Consider the following 23,596-nt stretch of genomic DNA (forward strand, 5'->3'; position numbering starts at 1 on the left):
ATAATATTTTTGATGCTAACACTGATGACTATAGAAATGTTACAACTTTTAATAAAACACCATTTGATAGAGATGAAGGTGAAACTATTAAGAGTAGAATATACAGCATGGGGAATTATTTAATACAAATACAAAATACTAAGGTGGACAAAGCTTATCTTACACAATGCATTAAATCCCGGGTTGTTCCCAAGGGTATTAGATTTTTTAAACTCCCTATGGGAGTGGAATACACAGAATCAATTATTACTGAATTTAACAGTTTATTTGATGAATTCGGGATCATGTATATGAAATTATTGTTGAAATGTTACGATGATAAATTAAATGCCTTGCTGGAAGAAGTGGAAAATGTCAATGAAATGATTTTAAGAGATCCCTCTTTTGAGCAATGGAGTGAGTTATATCACAAACAATTCCACCAGGCAGATACTACAGCAGAACACATCTATCACAGGTAAAACAAAAAGTTAGAACGAGATATGGAGGTATACAAAACCTTTAGAGTTTACATTTGGCCACATGACAGGAAGACTAGATCGGATGAAGGATATGTTCACTATAGGGGTAGAAGGGAAATGAACAGACATGAGAATTTTCAGGGGGGAAGATACCATCAGAATTACAGGAAAACGTATTATCAGAATTACAGGAATCACAATCACGATTAACCCCGGTCCATGAGGGCGACGTTGAAAGTTTAGTTTCCAACAAGAAAGTACCCTCAATACATGCTGATATTACCTTGGATATAGCTGAACCGATATTGTCGACTACCACGGGTGATGGAATGCCCATTATCAAAAACCATGAAGGCTTCAAGGTCTTTAATCATACAGATTTAGTTATTGAGGATGAATTATGTTCCCTTTTAAGCAGAGGCATGAAATTTATACCCTTTCACAAATTCAATGTAGTTGACCACATTAAAGAGATCAAATTATTTAGCAGGAGGCTCAATTTGGCTTTATTATTTGATGACAATAAGGAAGGTAGTGACACCTATGAACCTGTAGAATTAAAAAGAAAAAGTACTTTCGTTCCAAGTAGTAACACACAGGTAAATGTATTTGATAAAATGGTATGCAAAGACATCTATTATTTGAAAAAAGATATTATTAGAGAGCAAAGAATTAATAAAGAGTCCCTGGATGACAATATTACTAAGCAAGAAAGAGCTGTGTTGAATGAAATAAGGAGCAATAAAGATGTGAGAATTATGAAACCCGATAAAGGTGGGGGGGCTGTCATTTATTCCAATTTAGCTTACAAAGCAGAGATATATCATCTTTTACATCAATCAGGAAATTACGAAATGGTATCCATCAATCAGATCAATATAGGCTTTAGAAGAATTGATTTGATTTTGGAAGAGTATCTAATTGACCATCGTATTACTGAGGATATATACAAGTTTTTGAAAGTGGAGTACCCGGTGATGGCTCGTATAGTGGGGATACCCAAAATACACAAATCCCTTACTAAGCCACCATTTAGACCTATTATATCGGGTTCCAGTTCTAAGACTTACAACATTGGAGTTACCATCGATAGATGGACTAAACACATCTACCAAAATGTTCCTTTCATCATAAAGGACTCATAGGACTTTTTGTCCAAGCTTACCCCTGAGATTTGGACTGAAGATTGTACATTACTCACCATCGATGCATGTGATTTATTTTCAAGCATACCCAAAGATGAAGGTCTAGAAAGGTTTGGGAATAGTTTAAGGAAATTTTCGGACATGTCGTGGGACAAAATCAACTTAATCATTGACATGATGGGTTTGGTTTTGGACCACAATTATCTTACTTTTGAAGGAGAATTCTTCAGACAAAGTAAGGGGGTTGCTATGGGGGCTTCTTGTGCCCCCATTTTTGCAAATTTGGTCATGTCCGATTGGGAAAATGAGTTTATCACCACTTGTCATTTTTCGTCTTACATCTCTTTTTATGTGAGATTTTTGGACGATATTTTTATTATATGGAATGGTCCTAAAGAGATATTCACAGATTTTATCGAATATATTAATGGTAGCACTCAATTCCTTAAGTTCACTTATAATATTAGTAATTTAGGTATAGCCTATCTAGATGTTTATATTGGGCTGACTGATAGGGGATTCACTTCCAAGGTACATCGCAAAAGTACATTTTCTAATGATTATTTGTTTTTTGGTAGTGAGCATCCACCTCATATATTCAAAAATATTATCAAGGGACAAGGAATTAGATGTGCCCGGATGTCATCCACTAAGGAATCCATGGAAGTGGAAATGGAACTCCTAACACAATTGTTTGGGAAAAGAGGGTACCCCATTGACATGGTTAATAAAACGATTGAATATGTGAAATCACAATGGGGGCTTAAATACAAACCCCTATTGGGTTACAAAAGTGAAACTAAGGAAACAACTTTTCCTTCAAATAGGTATATAGGTAGAGTATGTGTTCTCACATATACCCCATATAGTGTTAGAATTCAGGACATTCTTAACAAATATTGGGACATTATTACTGTTGTAGATTCTAATAAGAAGATCTTAGGAGAAAAACCAAGAATAGTTTATAAGATGGGTCCCAATATAAAAAGGTTGTTGGAAAGTACAAAGCCACAGAAGAGGGATAGCAAGAAAGGCAAGATTTTCACCAGCAAATGTGGACGATGCAACCAATGTAAGTTTATTAATACCAGTAGTAAAGTTACATTGGGTGATATCAACCACACTTTGATCAGAAGTATAGGTGGCAATTGTTGTACAAAACATATTGTTTATCTAGCTCTATGTAAAATTTGTTCGGCCTATTATATAGGCAAAACAGAAAGGGAGCTTAAGAAGCGTATGTATGAACACTATTATAGAATTCGAAAGAAGGATTGTAAGAATGCACTATATAGGCATATTAAAGAATATGGGGAAGAACATATATTTTTATTTTTCATTATAGATGAGGAAAAAGAAGTACCGTTTGGGGGTGACTGGAAGACTAGATTAGCCTGTAAAGAGAGCAAATGGCAGATCCTCACTGATTCTACTAGAAGTCCAGGTATTAATGATTTTATCAGTATCAAACCTTTTCTGACTCTGGACTCTTAGTATTATTAATTAGTGTTGTTAGAATACAGATGGCATAGACCTCTTAGAAGGTCTGTGTTTAGTATAGTTATATATATTGGAAAAAAATTTATAATTAATGTAAAAAATTTTTTTGATTGTTACATATATTATTTATTATTATTCATTATAATTTATATCCATTTGTAGGTTAAAAGGATTACATTAGTATATACAAATGTGATGGTGGTTTTAACGTCTGCCTCTTTAAGGAATGATTTAAATGTTGGCGCCAAATGTTTTTTAAAATGAATGACAATGATTGTATACACTAGTTCTGAGGAAGTCTGCGATGGTGCAGATGAAAGCGCTAAACTAGTGTCATTCGCTGTTCTGTTTTGTGTTTTAATAAAAGCATACGTTTTACTTTTGGCCGAAGTGACATTATTATTAGATACGTGTGGTGGATTTGGCAACGCTTTGTGACTTGTTTCCATTTGTGGATTACTACTGTGCGGATTGGAGTCCATTCATCCGTGAGGGAGTTACGCTACATTTTTGTAACGCTACATCCTTGGCTCTCCTAACGTTACATCCCTTGCTCCACTAACGCTTTGTGCATTTATATCGGAAGTTTGGAGGTGACTGTTCAAGCTACGCTTCTCTCGTTGCTTCGTTGTAGCTGGTTTTCTTCTTGGTCGTATTTTTTGATTTTTTACATCCTGCTACATTTGATTTATTTGGGTCTAGACAACTGTGGATGTTCAGCATTTCATACAACCATACTATCTCCATAATGCAAGGGTGCAGCAACATATACAAATTGTGGGACAGACACAGTCCAGGTTCTATACTTTATTAAAGACATTTCACTCTTTGGTTGTGGCTGTCTCATTCATTTCATTATGTAGTGAATGCAGTATACCTTTATTCCAGACTTATTACAGCTTTCTTGATAGCTTCAAACTCTCTTTCTCACACTCTCTTACTTATTTTATATTTACATTTCAGGATGGTACTTAAATCTAGGCTTTATTAACATTTATTACTGGGTTACAACAATCCTTTCCAGTTGACTCACTTATTTCATATGGCGGAATTTACAAGGATGTATTTGATAGTTGTCTATCCTTTGTTGATTGATTACAATACTCATTTTCAGGCTGAAGCAGTTATCTGATATTACAATACAGGTGGGAACTGTATTTGAGACTTGTTTAATCTTTATTACTGGATTGCAATACTCTTTTCCAGGCTGTATCACTTATCTAATCTTACAATACTAGCAGAATCTTTCTTCTAGGCTTATTTTACCTTTATTACTGGGCTACAACACTGAACTCTTTTACAAGCTGTCCCACTTATATTCTATAACAATACCAGCAGAATAATTACTAACCTGCCTGGTGGTGCAACCTCTACAGCCTATCAGCATAGGCTTGCCAATTCGCGGAACAGACACCTGCAGCTGTAATAGAAATGAAGGAATATTGTAACATACCTATCCATACTATAGGCTAGGATAGCATTTCTTACATACTTAATTACATGGATACTTACACAGTAGTGGGGCATTGGGTATTTGGCGGGCCTCCTGGATCCATCGGTTCAGTTGGTCCTCCTTTCGTCGCTTCAGGTCTGCATGGTGGTGATGGACCTGTTCACCAATCCTTGGAATGCCTGTGGCACTGGTGAGATCATGTACCAACCGGTTACACGCCTTTGCCTTATATCCTCCCCATTGAACCTGGCCCTGCATGAGTTGCGCTTCATGATCATGGACTAGGAGCCAAACCATATATTTTGACTCCTCAATGCCCCACCTTTGTGCTCTAAAGTGATTTCCCTCTCCTGTACCTGCCATACTGACTGCAAATGGGTACCACAATCAGTTATGGTGTGTATTCCCGCCTATGGAACTTATATATACCCGTTTTCCCACACTTATCTGTGATTGGCAGTTTTGGATATTTCTCTGCTTACAGCAAACCTGCTTTGTTATGGTTATATTTTCATTCATTCCTATATGTATGGTAATACTGTATTTCTCAGTACAGCTGTCATGGCTTAGTGGTTCAGAACTTTGAATATGGTGCACACTATCCTGGGTTCGATCCTTGCCATTGCTTTTTTTATTTTACTACTGTCTAGACAGGCTAGTAGGTGTGTCTGTGCGTAAAGGCGACTTTGCTACAGCTTGCCCAACGTTGCCCGACGGTAAGCTGGTTGGCACGCTGCGCAGCTCCGCGCAAATGGCTTACACTGGGTAATGCATTATTTAGCCATGAGCACTCGTAGTAAGCTGGGTAAAGCACTGCCCAGCTATGGGCACTCATATTAAGCTTGTTAAAGTGCTGCTTAGCTGCGGGCACTCATATTAAGCTTGTTAAAGCACTGCTAAGCTACAGGCAATTATGATCCTTTTGATATATACATCATATAGGTTTTGTTCAGAAATACATGGGCCATTTCATTACATTTTACTTAAATTAAATTTATATATATATCTGGGAATTGTTTCATACTTATTTAAAGAAAAATGGAGGGGGATGTTGTGGGGCTCAAACCGTGACTACCTATTCTTTGGGCAACGTCTCTACCGCTACGCTATTGCTACTTTGCTTAATTTGCATATGTAGATCTTATATGCTTTTCAATGTCATATCTGCTAACTGTGGTTGAGCGAAGGGCATACCCGCGCAAACGAGCGCAAATGCGGGCAAACATTTTGGAAATTAAAAAAAAGGAAACTGCTATTTTTATATTTTACATATTTTCAGTAGGGTTTAGTCTGTGGGGATATGTGGTGTTTTCCTTGACATTTCAGCAGTCTTGCTCGTGGGTGTTTACTTTCAGGACTCTGACTCTTCTGGGGGCGTGTCCCTTTGCTGTACTTGGCAATCGGACACGCCCCCTACTTTCCTACATGGACCGTGTTAGACTTGGGTATGATTCAGCATGCCCTCATGCATATGCATGGCATGCTGACATCATACCATTCAACTGCAGCCTCCGAGTAAGACATTTTAAGTCTTACACGGAGGTTTTTTGAATTCGGCCCAGTTTCTTCCTTCTGTTGTACAGTTTGTTTATGGTAGCGGACCACCAGGTTGGCTTCCTTTTTTTGGAGGATAGCGTCCTGGTTCTGTTTGGGATAGCACGATCCTTGCACTTGTGTAAGTGCTTATAAAGTGTATATATATATATATATATATATATATATATATATATATATATATATATATATATATATATATATAAAACTGTGTGTTAAATATGTATTGCACCTTATGTCCTACACTGATTGACTCAGAGCCTGTCTCTTTACTCATTATCATACAGTCTACTGAGAGGAGATCATCACCTGCCAAACAGGGCATCCCTTGACCCTTTTTTAATGAACCTTTTGCACAACTGCAAAACAAACAGCATCAGAACTGCTTGAATAAGATACCTATATTTTGTTTGTGACATAAATAGAACATGTTGGAGAGACAACTATGTTTCGCAATGAATTACCATTCTCTAGAACAGGCTCCCCATCCATGTAAAGCAGAGTTCCTCGCTATCCCTATTTATGTGCAACTTAGATCAATGGATGAGTAATCAGAAATTCACCCCTGGTCTGGTGCCTATGTCTCTGAGGGACATAGGCAGTCAATAAATAACCTTTGTATAAATCAAACATATGAGTCACATTTGGGTTGCTAAGCTTATAAGGGATCTACTGGTCATTAGCCTAGTATACACCTATGACCCTATGAACCTATTTAGGACAGATGGCAGCAGTTGTTATTTTCATCCCCATCCATGTAAAGCAGAGTTCCTCGCTATCCCTATTTATGTGCAACTTAGATCAATGGATGAGTAATCAGAAATTCACCCCTGGTCTGGTGCCTATGTCTCTGAGGGACATAGGCAGTCAATAAATAACCTTTGTATAAATCAAACATATGAGTCACATTTGGGTTGCTAAGCTTATAAGGGATCTACTGGTCATTAGCCTAGTATACACCTATGACCCTATGAACCTATTTAGGACAGATGGCAGCAGTTGTTATTTTCATTTAGTTGTTATGTAATATACACACATAGCTTCACATTTTGCTAATATATGTATATACATGCCCATACAAATTGAAAAAACACATGTGCACTTACACATTTAGGTTTATCTAGTGATGTATGTATGTATGTATCTGTCTATCTCTCTCTTTCTCTCTCTCTCTCTCTATATATATATATATATAGATAGATATATATATATATACTATATATATATATATATATATATATATATATATATGTATATATACACAGACCTATATACACATATGTATGTATTAAATGGTATTCATGCATATCAGGTATTTTATTGATTATGATGTAACATCACAATAAGTTCAGTAGTCAATAACTGTGTAGATATATAGGTCTTTGGCCACATGGTTAGATATATCTTTACTCTTACACAGTCATCTTAGATTTATACATGTTAGTTTCTGTAATGCTCCCCTGCATATTCATAGATGTAAGTTTTGTCTTCTAGCAGTTCGTGCAATTATAGCCAAGCTCTATTAGTTATGTAGATAGGGTTCTGGTTTATAGTGTGAACATAGGTAACAGCTGTAGGCTCAAATTTAGCTTTCTCCTGGTCTGTCTGCAATAATCTTCATGAGTGCACATTACTCAGAGTGAAACATCAATGACTGAACATGCAAAATGTGATAGTGTATGACAATGCAAGTTAATGTGTAGTAATCAATATTTTTTCACTGTTCATTTGTTGTACATTGCAATCATTATGTATTGAACTTAAGCAATATTTCTGTCACTGTACTACATCATCCTTTCCTATTTGCAGCTTCTAAAAACAGTGGCAGGAATTCTGCATTATGTAATGATTATATGCACAGGCTTGAGGAGCACAGGAAAGGTATGTGTTATTACTTTCTACCTCTATGTCTCCAGAAATGCTATTAAAAGATTTAACTCTTCAGGTTTATATATATATATAGTCTTATGAAATTCAAGCTTGCTAATGTTATGTCAAACTTCTTATAATGCCTCTGCAAGGCCAGTGTAATATGCAGTGATTTATTGTGAAATACATTAATGTGTATGTAATTTTAAGTTGAATGTTATATTATGTGTTATACAATGCTTGTTGACACAACCAAATGAAAGATATCTCTGTTCTATGTGATATAGATTTTAACTTGGTTGTTTTACATGTAAGTTGATTGTACTCTTATTGCTGTTTGCACAACAACCACTGGTTCTTGGTGAATTCCATGTTGTCTATCATTTACCTCTTCTGTTATAGAATGGGTATATGCTGACTTAACATTCTTAATGCTGTTGGCAGACCTTTATTGACAGATACTTCTTTGGTTCGGTTCTACTTAGATTCTTCAATATGTACTAGGCTAGCTGCCCTTGTTGGCTATTTTAAGCAAAACCAGTTTCCCTTTTTTGTATTTTAATTAACCTTTCCCATTTAGTTTGAGACTGACTTTACCTATCTTATAGTCAATAATTATATAGTACACCTAATAAGAATAACTAGGATCATGCCATAGATAATTTGAGGGGACCCATGCTTAGGATATGGCATTTAGGAGCTGTGTGTGTCCATTTGTAGAACAGGGGCAGTCATGAGGTAAATTTTCTGTTTCACATCTAGAGATTCAATTTGCTGTTGAATACAGAAAGGAATGAACTTTGTTTTATGTGGCTGGGGAGTCTGTTACAGAGCAGCAGTGTCATCTGTGAGATATACCTATCCCTCCAAACCATTCTGTTAATGTTGCAAAAGGTTATATTTCTTGCAATGCAGTATAACTGCACTGTAATGGGTTGTTAAATGCGGCATTACATACCATTGTCTGTCACTGGTGTGTCACAAACCACTTATAGTTTTATTGTTTGTCTGTAGTGCTGTATAGTATATCCATGATCATCATAACAGTTTTTAACTGTGGGAGTACATATATAAGCATAACATATATGTAGACAGTGACAGAGATACATTTGTTGAGGGACAGTTATGTATGTGTGTTATTACATTCTGTTGCTGTGCTTGTGATTGTGTTCAGTTGCTCCAAAGCTTTCAGATTCCATTCCAATTACATGATGTGATATCACCCATTAACCATGTTGCATTGCTTATGTCATTTGTATATACATTTGAAGCATACTATTGATTATTAATCTTACAATATATTTCTACCACACATTTTAACCATGGTATGTAAACATGATGTATCAGTTGCACATAATGATACATTACAGTGTGAAATTTACATGTCATATTTATATCTCAGCATAGTGTGTGAGGCACACATTGGGTACTGTTCTCAGGGTTTGTGGCAGACATAAGTGTAAGGCATGTCTGTAATATGGTTTCACCAGGGGCTTTCTGCCCAAAGGTTTTGCATTATTGTTAACTTACACTTTAGCAAGTGTTTTTGAATTGAGGCCCGTGTCAGTTTTTCATGCTAGTGTGGCATAGCATACTTATCTTGAGTTTTACTGATATATATGTCTGTGTGATGTGCGCGTGTGTGATTTGTATACATACTGCTGGCTGATATGTCAGTAAACATGCACGTAATAACATAAGCATGTCTGATAAGGCAAATACTATATGCCATGTAATATACTGGACTAACTTAATAACAATATACCATGTAATATACTGGAGTAACTTAATAACAAAGTATGATGGGCACTCTGATTCATTCATGGCATTCTTTTCATAACACCAATATATGCATATGGCGAAATGTCAAATGTTGCATACTCATGACATTACACTTGTCATTATTTCACTTTTGTGTTTTTTGTTATAACAACATACAAATAAACCTCATGGGCCAGAATTGATAACTGCTAGAATCAGAAGAAATTAACTGTACTGTGATGTAACTTAGGCAAACATCACATATGTCCTGTTTCATATTTTTGATGGTATTAACTGCATATCATATAATTGTTTACAATTATTTTGGTGTAAATCTAACATTATAGTATTAAATAGCTGTTTTGTCTTCCTTTAAAGCTGATTGTGTTATATGATGTACATCAATACACATTGTGAAGCAGTAGATAGATGTAGCAATATCGGACGACTTGCTATATATTTTACATCCACATACATATCACTATTGTAAGTGACTCTTCCCCAGTTAGTGACTCTTCCCCAGTTCATTAATAATATTTCAGTAACATTTATTATGTATAATCTCTAGTTTATGTTATACAAATGCATATGACTACTATCATGTTTTGTAACACATCCGTCAGAGCAACACACTGTACATTGTCATACAATGTATACACTTCCTGCCTATATGCATATGTAATGGAAATGTATTTTAGCTGGTATATGCATTTATGTGGATGCCTTATCAGTGACTGGGGTTTATTACAGACATGTTTGGCATGTGACTGCAATGTACATTGCACACCATTTTGTAATTTAGTATGGATGGGATGTCTGCCTGACATCACATAAAGTGTTATAGTTGGATACGGTCAGACAGTGGTGTAACATCACATACATAACAGTTGCATGCGGATTGTGTAAGTTTTGTATGAATTTTTATTTTTCATTGATTTTAGGTCAATACTTATTATGTATATATATAATGTTTTGTTCCTGTGTTAAAATTTGACAGACAGTGGAACCTGTGTTGGCTTACCAATCGGAAGATGAAAATGCAGCAGACCACTGTCAGCCAAGTTGGACTTCAAGGATTAGGATGATGACCATGATGAGGATGAGGATGACAGGCAGGACCTGCACTAGCCTTTGATCCTGTGGCTCAGGATTCAAGATGTCCACCACCATGCCAGGCAGATGAGTTTTAGGACTAGGTCAGGATGTAATGAGAGATATCTTCCAGTCACAGATGAGGGACCTAATGGGTCACCTCTTTCAGGGCATCATGCAGGCCATGCATGACTCCTGCAAGATCAATAAAGAGTTATTTCATGATGCTCAACCTCATCACCGTGGTCCCTCAGCACTATAAGAATTGTCTGTGCGATTCACTTTTGTAATGCTGCTACGATGGTGTTTTCATATTCAAATACGTACAGCCGAGGCACAATTGTGTAGACATCCCATATTGATGTCATGCTTTTTTGAAGCACATCATAATATACACTTCACATACCAGAACCATTGTCTTTATCTTGCTGCTGTACTATGACAAACATTACCAAGTGACGCATGTGTTACCATTATTACTTGCATGATCATCACTTGCTGTCATTACTACATACAGTGCTCCATATGGGCAGGGATGCTACTCCTTCAGTGTGTGTGTGTGTGTGTGTGTGTGTGTGTGTGTGTGTGTGTGTGTGTGTGTGTGTGTGTGTGTGTGTGTGTGTACTCCTATGCATGCAGAGCAGCATATTATTGTTATCTCCAATACACTCTGGCTCTGTATGTGATAGATAAGACTGTTGCAGTGAGCATAATGCAATTGGGACATGATTGTTCTGCTTGTGTTGTTCCTATTCATATTTAGGAGGCATGACAGCAACTCACATGATACATTATTCCCATCCCTCTCACATAAATCAGTGAAGTCAGTCAAGTGTTTTTATTTACACATTATCCATGTGTATGCAATGCACCCATTTTTGTACTGGGTGTTGCTGTCTTATGTCTGTCACCAACATGGCTTTTCCTTGATTTTATTTATTCATCTACTTATGTATTTATTGACATTTGTTTACTAGGATAGTCCAGCTGGGCCAAAAAAAAAGCCCATTTTCAGTGGAGGATCGAGGAGAAAAGCTTCAGAACAAACAGAAACAAGCATTAATGATTACTCACAAGTAATACAATAAAACATAAATTACAAAGTGATCAAAACATAAACAAAACATTAATGCATTTTTTGGATATTTTACTAAGTAGATGATATGGTTCCCATTCAGAAGCCTGAAACATCATAAGCCTGAACAATGACATCAGTATGTCTGTTTTGTGTTTTCAGGATTTTGAGTTTCAGGATTTTGGTCTTTCAGGATTTTGGGCTTTCAGGATTTTGAGTTTTCAGGATTCTGAATTTTCAGGCTTTTGGTTTCAGGATTTTGATTTTCAGGCTTATGATGTTTCAGGCTTCTGAATGGGAACCGATGATACACATGAAAAGTCTGTGTTGATACAGAATAAACAGTTACAATATTTCTGTATATTTTTGCTAGGTATTATTAATTAGAAGTTTATAGCAAATGCAATACGAAAAGAATCAACACTAGGGTACACGTTTCTTTTTATACATTTCATACATTATGAGGAATAAAAAGCATTATAAATGAAAGGATACAGGATATATACAAGATAGAGAGGACACCAGGATTTAAAGAAAAGAGATTAAGGTTAAACAGTAAATTGGAAGGAAAGAGGAATGTAGGTTAATCAAGGATACAGGAAGAAAAAGAAGAAATTGTAGCAGGAAAAGAAAATATTTAGCCAGGATTAGAGCAAAAATAGATCAACATCTTAGAGAGGCATTATTTCAAAGACATTTTAAAGAAAACAATGTTTTGGTTAGCTTAAGGGTAGAGAGTTCCAGTCTTTAGCCACCGAATAAGAGTAAAGAAATTGACAGGTGGATTTGTTAAGTTTATGCTCAACCAAAAGATGTTTACTTTCAGATCTAAGGGATATGTTGGGTATGTAGTTGTTAAATAATGAAATGAGGGAAAGGCAGGCCAGGGGTTTGTGGGCTATTTTGGGAGCAGTTGAGAGTTGGAGGTGGATGAAGTAATGTTAGAGTTTTAGATAGCTAAGTGAATGCAAAGCTATACAATGAATAGTACAATATTTAGCATTACTAGCAAATTTGTTATAGCACATTTCATGATTTGTTTTAGGGTAGTTTGCAAATTAGTAAATATTGGGGCACCATATATGAGAGAGGGAAGGAATAGGTGGTAGCAAGGATATATTTAGTGACTGAGTTGAGAAAATGTTTGTGCTGATAGAGAATGCCAAGTTTATTTTTCTCAATTGTTTTTATTGAAAATTTTAACAACAAAACATTAATACAGGATAACATAAATATTATAAAACAAATATACATATCTAAAAGAACAATAATAACAACTAAAATACCTATTTACAATGGTGTCTACCAAGTTTCTGATGTGTTTTTTAATCTTATGTTGTATGTGCAGGTCAAATTTTAGATTACTCCAAGCAGTTTAGTGTAAGGAACAACTTCATTTATTGTGATTCTTTGAGAGTAAAATGAATTGGGCTTTGTTTAAAAGAGTTATTTTGGGGGTAAAAAGGAGTAGCTTTTGTTTGTGCGTGTGTGTGTGTGTGTGTGTGTGTGTGTGTGTGTGTGTGTGTGTGTGTTAAATATCAATTGGTTGTTAGTAAGCCAGGTCTCAATGGAGGTAAAGGCCTCTTGAGTAATTTGTTGAAGATGTGGCACGGCATCTGAGGAACAAATAATGGTCACATCATATGAGCATTGTATGAGAGATCCCTGGCAGGAGGAGACATGAAGGTTATTAATAAAGGCATTAAGTAGGAGCGGGCCAAGCATACAGCCTTGGGGAATTACAGTACTGTTGTGTAGATTGGGGGAGAAAAAATCCTGCCATTTGACTGCCTGTTGTCTGTTTGATAAGTAGCTAGAGAACCATTTATAGAGGGGGAGGAGAGACTGATATTAGAAAGCTGATTTAGAAGTAGGGGGTGAGAGACAATATCAAAGGCATTTGATAAGTCAAGAAGTAAAGAAACAATTTTGCCAGAGTCTGTCGATTTATTAATAGTATCCACAAAGGATATCAGGGCAATCAAAGTACTAAGAGCTGGTCTAAAACCATGCTGTGTTGTTGTTAGAAGTTGGTTGCTAGGAAGGTAATTTAGAAAATATATATGGACACATTTTTCTAGAAGCTTAGACACAGGGGACAGAATGGTGATAGGACAGTAGTTGGAAATATTTGTAGAATTACCTCCTTTATGGAGTGGTTAAAAAAAAAGACTTTTTCCAAAGTATTGGAACATAGGATTCAAGGATGGACCTGTTAATGAGTATACTAATAGGGTATGCAATGGCTTCTGCTGCTTTAAGTATTTTGTGGGTAGGTTGTCAGTGGAAGAGGAGCAGCATTTGAGTTTGAGAGGTGGTCTTTTTATGCTATTAGTTAAGACAGGTTTAAGAGTAAAGGTGGAAGAGGAAAGGTAGATGCATGAGATGAATTGAAAGAGGGTAGAGTAGAAGGAGGGTGAATGGGAGTGGACTGTCCTGAAGGTATGTCAGTCTTGGGGCTATTTGATTGTGAAAAGGGAGAACAGGAGGGCTTGGAAATGCTTGCAGTGAGGTTAGATATACTTTCAATGGGGTCTATGTTATAATCTCGAAGGTTTAAAACTTCGAATCACTAAAGATCGAACTTTAATGATCTAAGTCTTAAACCATCGAAACCAAAAAAAAATACTAAATTAAAAAAGATAAATAAATAGTGTGTAGGCAGGGGGGCAAGCTCCCCTGCACCCCCCACAGCCTCCCTACTTAAATATACCAACTCTGAGAATGCACTACATTGAAGTAATCTGAAATCTCCCCCTACGGAGATTTTCCATTTAAACGTTCAATGTACTGCACTTTCGGTATTCTCGTGTCCACGATACCGTATTCAATATTGTCAGACGTCTAGATTTTAAAATAAACCCCTTTCAATGAACTAAGTGTTGAAAAAACTGTCGATTTGTGAGGGAGTTTTATCAGGATGCAGACAAGGATTGCTTTTTGTGTCAGGACTGAGTAGTGAAGTTAATAAATTACCAGAATTTCTTGGAGTTCTGCTTATGATTTGTTTGTATTTTTAAATATTAATCTTTTTTTAACTTTGGTTATTTTTTTACCTGATTACAGAGCTGCTAAAACTGCAATAGGTCTGTGTGGGTTTTATTTTTTAGCATTGTTTCCAAGCTTTGTCCATAAGTAACATTAGTTCTTTTGTTGGTTTAGTTAGCCAAGGGGCATGGTTAAATGTTTTTTTTTTTTTTTGAAGAGGTGCAAGGCTATTTAGAGTGTCTAGGAATGTTGTATTAAAAAATGTACAGCTTTATCTAGCGATATTTTTTCTAAGATACTCCAGTTCATGTATTTTAGTAAATTGATGAATGCCTGTTAATCTAAATTAGACAGCTTTCAGATAGTTTTATAATGATTTTCCTTATGCAGGGGTGGATTACTTCTGTGAATGTAGGCATGGAGCGGTCACTAAGTGTATTAGGGAGAGTGCCAGCATTGGTGATCCTGCTTGGAGCAGTGTCCAGGATCCAGTCTAAAATGGAGCCCTGCTTGCTACTACTGTTAAATCTAGTTGGAGTTGTGAAAAATTGAATCTGAACAGAATAATGTTCAAGGATGGGAATTTGGAGCTAAGGTTCAGTCAATTAATGGTGGTCCACTTCCATAACCAAACTCTGCAACAAAAGAAAGAAACTGCTGCAAAAAAGTGTAAAATCCCATGGTTGGAGGAACTCCCTGGTCAGCCTCAGTAAGAAGCTGAGATCCCTCATAAAATCCTCCAAAGCAAGTTACAAAAACAAAATCGCCACTGTTTCTAAAGACAACCACAAAGCATTATATAGCTATATCAAGAATCTCAATGGCAACACTCAGATCTGCTCTGAGTTACAGCGCAATGGCACTAAATATACAGAACCAATTGATATTGCCAACATCCTGGCAAATGGGTTCAGTGCTAACTACCCCCCTCTCACCTCCTAAAGGGACCATCTCTATACCGGAAGAATGCAAAGTTCCTGTAATCACGGCTGCACAGATAAAAACCACACTCTCCAAAGCCAAGAACACAGCATCCATGGGACCAGATAACATCCCAGGCTGCATTCTACACGAACTACAGAACAAACTGGCACCCCACCTAAGTACCATGTTCAATCATAGCCTCACCTCAAGATTGTGCCTGCTGAATGGCACACAGCAACGGTTATCCCACTCCACAAGGGGGATCCACCACGGACCCCGGGAACTACCGCCCCATAAGACTGATGAGCCTGGTCTGCAAGGCCATGGAACGTATCATCTTGGAACTTATAAACAAAAACATTGGTAATCTCCAAACTCTGGACCCACCCAATTTGGTTTGTAAAAGGCAGATCATGTCTCTTAAACCTGATAGATTTCTTTGAAGCAGTAACCAAAGCCATAGATGAGGGTAAGGTGGTTCACACAGCCGATCTAGATCTTGCCAAGGCTTTCAACACCATCTCCCACTCTGGAATTATAGATAAACTCACTAAACTAGGCATAAATCCCTATGTGACAAGATGGGTTGCCAACTGGCTCACTGACAGAACCCACACTGTGAAAGTAGCAGACTGCAAATCCAACTTCAGACCAGTGACAAGTGGAGTACCACAGGGTTCAGTCGTGGGTCCTCTCCTGTTTGGTATCTACTTCTCTGAAGTACAGGATAACACAGAATGTCTTTGGCTAACAAAGTTTGCAGATGACTGCAAACTAAGAGCCATAATCAAAACTCCTAACAATGTGGACATCCTACAAAAGGGCCTCACTAAGACAGATGTCTGGTGTCAAAGCCATGGCCTCAAGCTCAATGCCAAAAAGTGCATTGTCATCCCTTTTGGTAAAAACTCTGTACCCATGAACTACCACATAGGTGGTAGTCTACTTAACACCAAAAGTGTGATAATAGACCTTGAAACACAGGTGGACAGTATTCTCTCCTTTGATAATCACATCACCACAGTAGTCAGGAAATCCTTCTATGTGGCACACCTCATCACAAAAGGTTTCTCATCCAGGAAAAAAATAGGTCATTGTTCCTCTCTACTCCTCACTCCTTTGACCCATTATAGAGTACAACGCCCCTTTTGGTATGTACCTCACAAGACATCTACAACAACTGGAAAGGCTGCAGTAATACCTCACAAAGAGGATTACTGGCCTCAAATAGATGCCCTATGCAGACCATCTAAAAAAAACCTCCAACTTTACTCAGTCACATATCGCCTACTCAGAGGCAATCTCTGCCTAACATGCAAAGCCATGTCAAACCCAGAGCTGCTGGACATGCTCAACTTAAAGAAATCCCAATCCCTCTGAGCTATATGCTCTAGGGACCTAAACCTTGTCACCGCAATAAACAGAACATGCTGGAGTGATAGATTCCTGTCCCAGAGACTACCCATACTATGGAACAAACTACCTATCTATATCAAACAAAGTTCCTCATTAGTATTCTTCAAGAAAAATTTTGATGATTGGATGGGAAATAGGAAATGCACCCCGGGGATCACTTCTGTGGCTCTGCTCAACAGGGGCACAGGTAAATCATTTTCTTGGGTGGCAAAAACCAGGGTACCTTTTTGGCTAGGCTTATATAGGCCCTAGGGCCAATAGCCTAGTGCCTACCTATGAACCTCAAAACCTATGACATCTCTCTGAATGATAGTTTCATTTTTGACAGTATCAGAGATCCATGAGGGGATATCTTCTTGAATTGGTATATTATGGCCAGGGGATATGTATAAAACTGTGATATAAAATACCAAAAATAAATGCCAGCTCAAAATCTACAATTTATTGTTAACACTTTCATTTGCTCACAATGAAGGAACTTCTTCAGACATCAAAGTGCAGTACTAAACAATTTAAATACCGCAGTTAATTATGACATCATAATCTCTCCCAAACACAAATACAACCTCTAAAAACCATTTAAAGAAATATATACGATACATGAGAATGCATATTTTAAATACATATGTATATATATATATATATATATATATATATATATATATTTATTTATTTATTTATTTATTTATTTATATGTGTGTGTGTGTGTGTGTGTGTGTACATTAAAATTCGCATGCTAAAAAAATAAATAAAAAGCATTTATATCACTGTCAATATTTCTATCTGGTTAAAGATTTTAATTTTAAGACACATAGTGTAGTGAAAGCAGATGATTTTAAACAAAGGATTTATGAGTCTCAGTATGCCATCAGCAAACAGGATAAAAATAATGCTATAGCAAGACACATATTGGAACAAGCTGATCACTGCTTTCACTACACTGTTGTTGAAAAAGTAGAAGTTAGATCTAGGGAGGGACCATGGTCATTAAGACTTGAGGAGAGGGAGTTATTTTGGCAATTGAAGAATAACGTTTTTTCCTACCCACGCTTAAATGATACCTGTTCTTTAAAATGTGTCTTAAAATTAAAATCTTTAACCAGATAGAAATATCGATATTGTCTAAGTTGTTTTAAAACTGGTATATATATATATATATATATATATATATATATATATATATATATATATATATATATATCTGTAGAGATGCACACACATTCTTTTTGATTTATTATTAAAAAGGAAATAAGAATTTTGTAAGAGAACTGAGGGAGAGGCTTGGAGTAGGGACTTATGTTGTAAGCATCAGAAAAGAGGATTGCAATACGATCAGCTTTTTGAGGTGTCTATCTGACCTAATAATGTTATAACCAGGATGGAGAAATTCAGAGTTTTTTATGTTTGGTTTGAAACAGGTTTAAGTAGTATATGGAACAGTCTTGGGCCATGCTGTACCACTGACGCAATGACCATGCGTGTGCCAGGTACTATCAATTACTGTGCCATGTTGCTTTAGAGTACTCAGACAGGTACATATGAATATGTATCCTTCACATACTGCCTTGATATTCACTGGCCTCTTAGTGAATATACAGAGAAGATGATTTGTTTAGCATCATTCTTGACTCCTTTTTTGTCCATATCTTGCTTATGCCAATAGCCATTCTTTTTAAACAGAGCTTATATTAGAACATGTATACATGTCCATGTGTATGCATTTGTAGTACATATGCACTGATTTACAAGAAAGTATGAGTATGGTCGTAATATGATTGACACACAGTTACCCTTATAATATGCTACTGGATGCATGTACTTATTCCATTGTATCCGTGCTGTACTTATGTACATAAGACTGTCATTTGATTGTTCCTACACATATACAGTGACATTTATATCAATAATGGAGATTATGCCACCTGTTGTGCTATGTTTGCATGGCAGTATATATATATATATATATATATATATATATATATATATATATATATATACATATATGCGATACTTAATCCTTCTTTTGTTGTGTACCCATGTCATTTGCTGTTTAAGTATTGCACATCACTGTGTAGTTTGTGTCATTTCTATATAGACATGTTTAAGCCATCTCCAGTGCACTATGCACATGTGCCAGACGTCGGCCATTTGCTTTAGTAATTCTTGAGATGACTTGCAGTCCATCTTGTGTTGTGGACTGATGAATGTGCACTATGTCTCTTTAGCTATGGTTGTCCTGCTTTATTCTGTGCCTTCTTTCTTTTGCTGGTATTTCCTTACTGATGTAGGGCTGTGTTGTCCATCTCCCTTCTGCCTTATAGCTTTAGTCAACATGTTTCACATATACATGGCACATGTTATGTGTAAGTTTAGCTTTCTGTAAGGAATCATTGTAATGTATGTGCACTGTTACAATTACAATATTAGCTTGTGCCACCATGAGGGGTATCATACACAGGCAAGGTATATGCATTCAAAGTAGTGCTAATTGAGGACATTCAATTGTTTATGTTGTAATTGTGTGTTTTGCATTACCTAGGGATTTATGTGCTTCATGCCTATGTACTAGCTAGCATTCCTTAGTTTTCATTAATCATATATTTGTTACAATTTGCTTCATATTCCATGTCATTGGTGTGGGTATGTGATGAGCCTTCTTTCTATCTGGATTATGCAATGCCATTGCATGTCACACATCCACATTGCAAACCTTAACATCCATCTGTGTTGTCTCTGGCATGGCATATGTCTTTGACATATGGACCCCATTTCTCCTGTGTTTGTTGTATATATACTGCATATACTGCCGTGTTTGTTGTATATATATACTGCATATCATTGATGGAACCTTCCTGTGTCCTGAAAGAGTGCTCTTCAAACTATCTGGAGATATACAGAGCTGTGTATATTTTTCTGGCACTTCAGAGTTGTGTTCTGGTAATTGTTGTTTGACTAATTTTATATAATTGCTGGCTGACTTCAGAGTTGTGGACTGTTATTTTTGCTTCACTGTATAGTTTTTTGATCTCTGCTGAAGGTGTTGGTTTTTCCATACCCACCCTCCCTATTCCTGTGTTGTTGTTTAAATTTGGAGGTTTTTGCAGTTGCCCGTCCCCACTGTAGATTTGATCTGGGACACCCCCCACCCCAGTCCCATCTCTTTACCTCATTCTACCTAATAGACTCCTTCTGCATTGTTTTCAGTCATTTTTAATTTAATTGCATTTTTTAAACTGTTTGGTCTAACATTGCTACATGCTCAAGTGTGCTATCTTGCACTGCATTTGAATTGTTTTGACTGCTGTTTTAGCTACTTTTCTGTATGTATATGTATGTGTATATATATATATATATATATATATATATATATATATATATATATATATATATATAAAAAACTTTCCTGTAACTAGTGTAGTCTAGATTCAGAATTGCTGTATCCAGGACTGTATGTAAGCTTCTGTGCCCCCCCCCCCAAGCTTTCTGTGTTGGAGGGAAGCCTTCTAGCTTATCAGTGGGAGTGGTAAGCACTAGGTAACCTATCTACCACATAAGGAGTGGTTCTGGCCTAGAAATTGTAGTTATTGGCCGTTTGGGCAGTTTTTCCATCTCTCTCAACTTTCTGATTTAAAAGCCCACATTTGCACTTGTTTCCCCCTTTCCTATAACTAGTTTAGTCCAGATACAGATTCTTACTTTTAGCACTTGAATTTGCTTATTCGTGATCAGCACTTGTTCAGAACTTGTAAGCACTAAATAACCTATTAATTACTACAGCACTCAACCTTCCTCATTACCTAGAGGAAAACAGTTTTGGTACTTACTTTCCTCACTTGCTTAGTGAAAAACAGCTCTTGTACTCAATTTCCTCACTTATCCAGAGGAAAATAGTTTTTTTTTTATTCTGGCATGTCCAAGGGTCAGCTCCCAGTGTTCTCTCTTGTCCAGACCTCTCAACCAATTGGGGACAAATTTCAACAGAATCAGGGACAAGTCAAGAAAAAATCAGGGACAATCAGGGACACTTTTAAAATATTAGTGCTATTAACTTGAAACATTGACAGAATCAGAGTATATGAATTAATGCACATTTTCTGAAGTAAAAGAAGTTTATAACTCGCAATTATTGTCATTATTCATTAAGTGTAATTCACCACCTTTCCTACAAAAGTCATTAGTTTTAGGTGGGATTAAGAGGGAGAGTTAAAATCTGAGTCAAAATCAGGGAGGGACAGTTGAGAGGTATGCTCCTGTCTAGCTGATGAATCTGGGCATCTTGGGGCAATGTAGAAATTGCCTCATGTACACAGACAACCCTCTCCTCCTACCACCCAACACTACAACCTGTGAGAGATGCACTTATCTAGCCAAACTGGAGGTAAAGCTCTCTCCAATCAAGACTGAACTTGACAGTCAAGAGGAGAAGGTAAACACTTGCACCACACCACACTCATCACATAGTCTCACTAAATCTACACCACCAAGATCCACACACAGAAAGCCAAAAACATTCACGGAGACTCTCAATGATAATCTGCTCAAGCAACAGAGACCTCCAAAGCAGAAACAGAAGCAATCTCCACCCCCAACACAACCCAAATGACACATAGCCCGCAGACTCAGTGTGCCACTCAACCACAGCCAATAAGGCAAAACAACATACCCAACACACTAGTCATAGGCGACTCTATAGTCAGGCACACTGATGTCCCACTCACCAGGCTAAACAAGGAGAAGGTTACTGTCAGCTGCCTGTCAGGTGCCAGGATCCGCCACATAACCCACGCACTCAGGTCACTCCACAACAAGTACAAATGTGACTCTGTCATTGTCCATGTTGGTGTGAATGACCTGAGACATACCTCCCAGGACTACATGAAAAGAGACATGAAAGAGCTCTCCGATCTTGTAGCCCAGGCAAGCATGACCCTAGCCCTGAGTAGCATTCTGCCATCACCCAGAATGTTGCCGCAGTACAAGGACAAAATGATTGACTTCAACAACTGGCTAAGCTTCTGGTGCCATTTTAAAGGGATCCAGTATCTGTCAGCCTGGGATGACATGGTCGACAGACCACAATGCTTTGTCAGAGATGGCCTGCACCTGTCACCCCTGGGATCCAGATACTGGCTAAGGTTCTTGCCGCCCCTATAGTGCCTTTTTAGGCAAGGTTCAAATGACAAATTCACCACCATAACAGGAACAGGCAAACAAAAACTGAGGGTGATGCTACTCAATGCCAGAAGTCTAAATCTCAAAATGCACTCACTCGAGGCACTCCTTAAAATGGAGAACATTGATATCTGTGCAGTGACTGAGACTTGGTTCAAAGCTCCAAAGAGCACCCCTGCACTAACAGGCTATAACTCATAACACACTTTTTGGCCATGTAACCTGGATCGGAACACCAAAGGCGGAGGTGTATCCATATTCATTAAGGATATCCACACCTCCAGGCTAGCTGCTCAACATAATGCAGCCAAGGTTATCCAAGTGCAACTAACTCTGGGCAAAACTGCAATCCAAATTGTAGCTTGCTACAGATCACCCACCATGCCCCAGGATTCCCACTCCTCTTTTCTTGATGTGCTGGAAAATATTAGGGTTCAACCAAACACCCTAATAATGGGCGATTTCAAATACCCCACCATTAACTGGGAAAACTACTCATGTACCAACTCTTTCACTCAATGCTTTCTGGAATTCCTAAACTCCAATGCCCTGGATCAACTTATCCACACCCCCACCAGGGGCAACAATATCCTAGATCTAGTCATTACCAATATGAGTGACCGGTATTCCACATCTGAAGTCAATGCCTCATTGGTCCGATCCGACCATAAGCTAATTATCCTAGATATCCACATCAAGCCTCCACCCCCCCATTAAGGAAATCATGGTAAAAAAATTCTCCAAAGCCAACGTCATGCTTCTTAAGACAGAAGTGGTGAACTTCATGACACCCATGCAGATGGACAATACAGTTACGACTATTGAATCCTACACAATTGCACTTTATAAGCACTTACATGAGTGAATGGATCATGCTATCCCAAACAGAACCAAGATACTATCCTCCAAAAAAAGGAAGCCAATCTGGTGGTCCCCTGCCGTAAACAAACTGTGCAACAGAGGGAAGAAACTCTTGCAAAAGAGAGCAAAATCCCATGAGTGGAGGAGCTCCCTGGTCAGCCTCAGTAATCCCTCTGCGATCCCTGATAAAATCCTCCAAAGCTAGTTATGAAAACAAAATTGCCACTGATTCTAAAGACAACCACAAAGCATTCTATAGCTATGTCAAGAATCTGAATGGCAACACTCAGATCTGCTCTGAGTTACAGCACAATGGAACTAAATA

The sequence above is a fragment of the Protopterus annectens genome, chromosome 1.part1 (genome assembly GCF_019279795.1).
Source record: "Protopterus annectens isolate FY-2018-M chromosome 1.part1, PAN1.0, whole genome shotgun sequence".
Classification (NCBI taxonomy): domain Eukaryota; kingdom Metazoa; phylum Chordata; order Ceratodontiformes; family Protopteridae; genus Protopterus; species Protopterus annectens.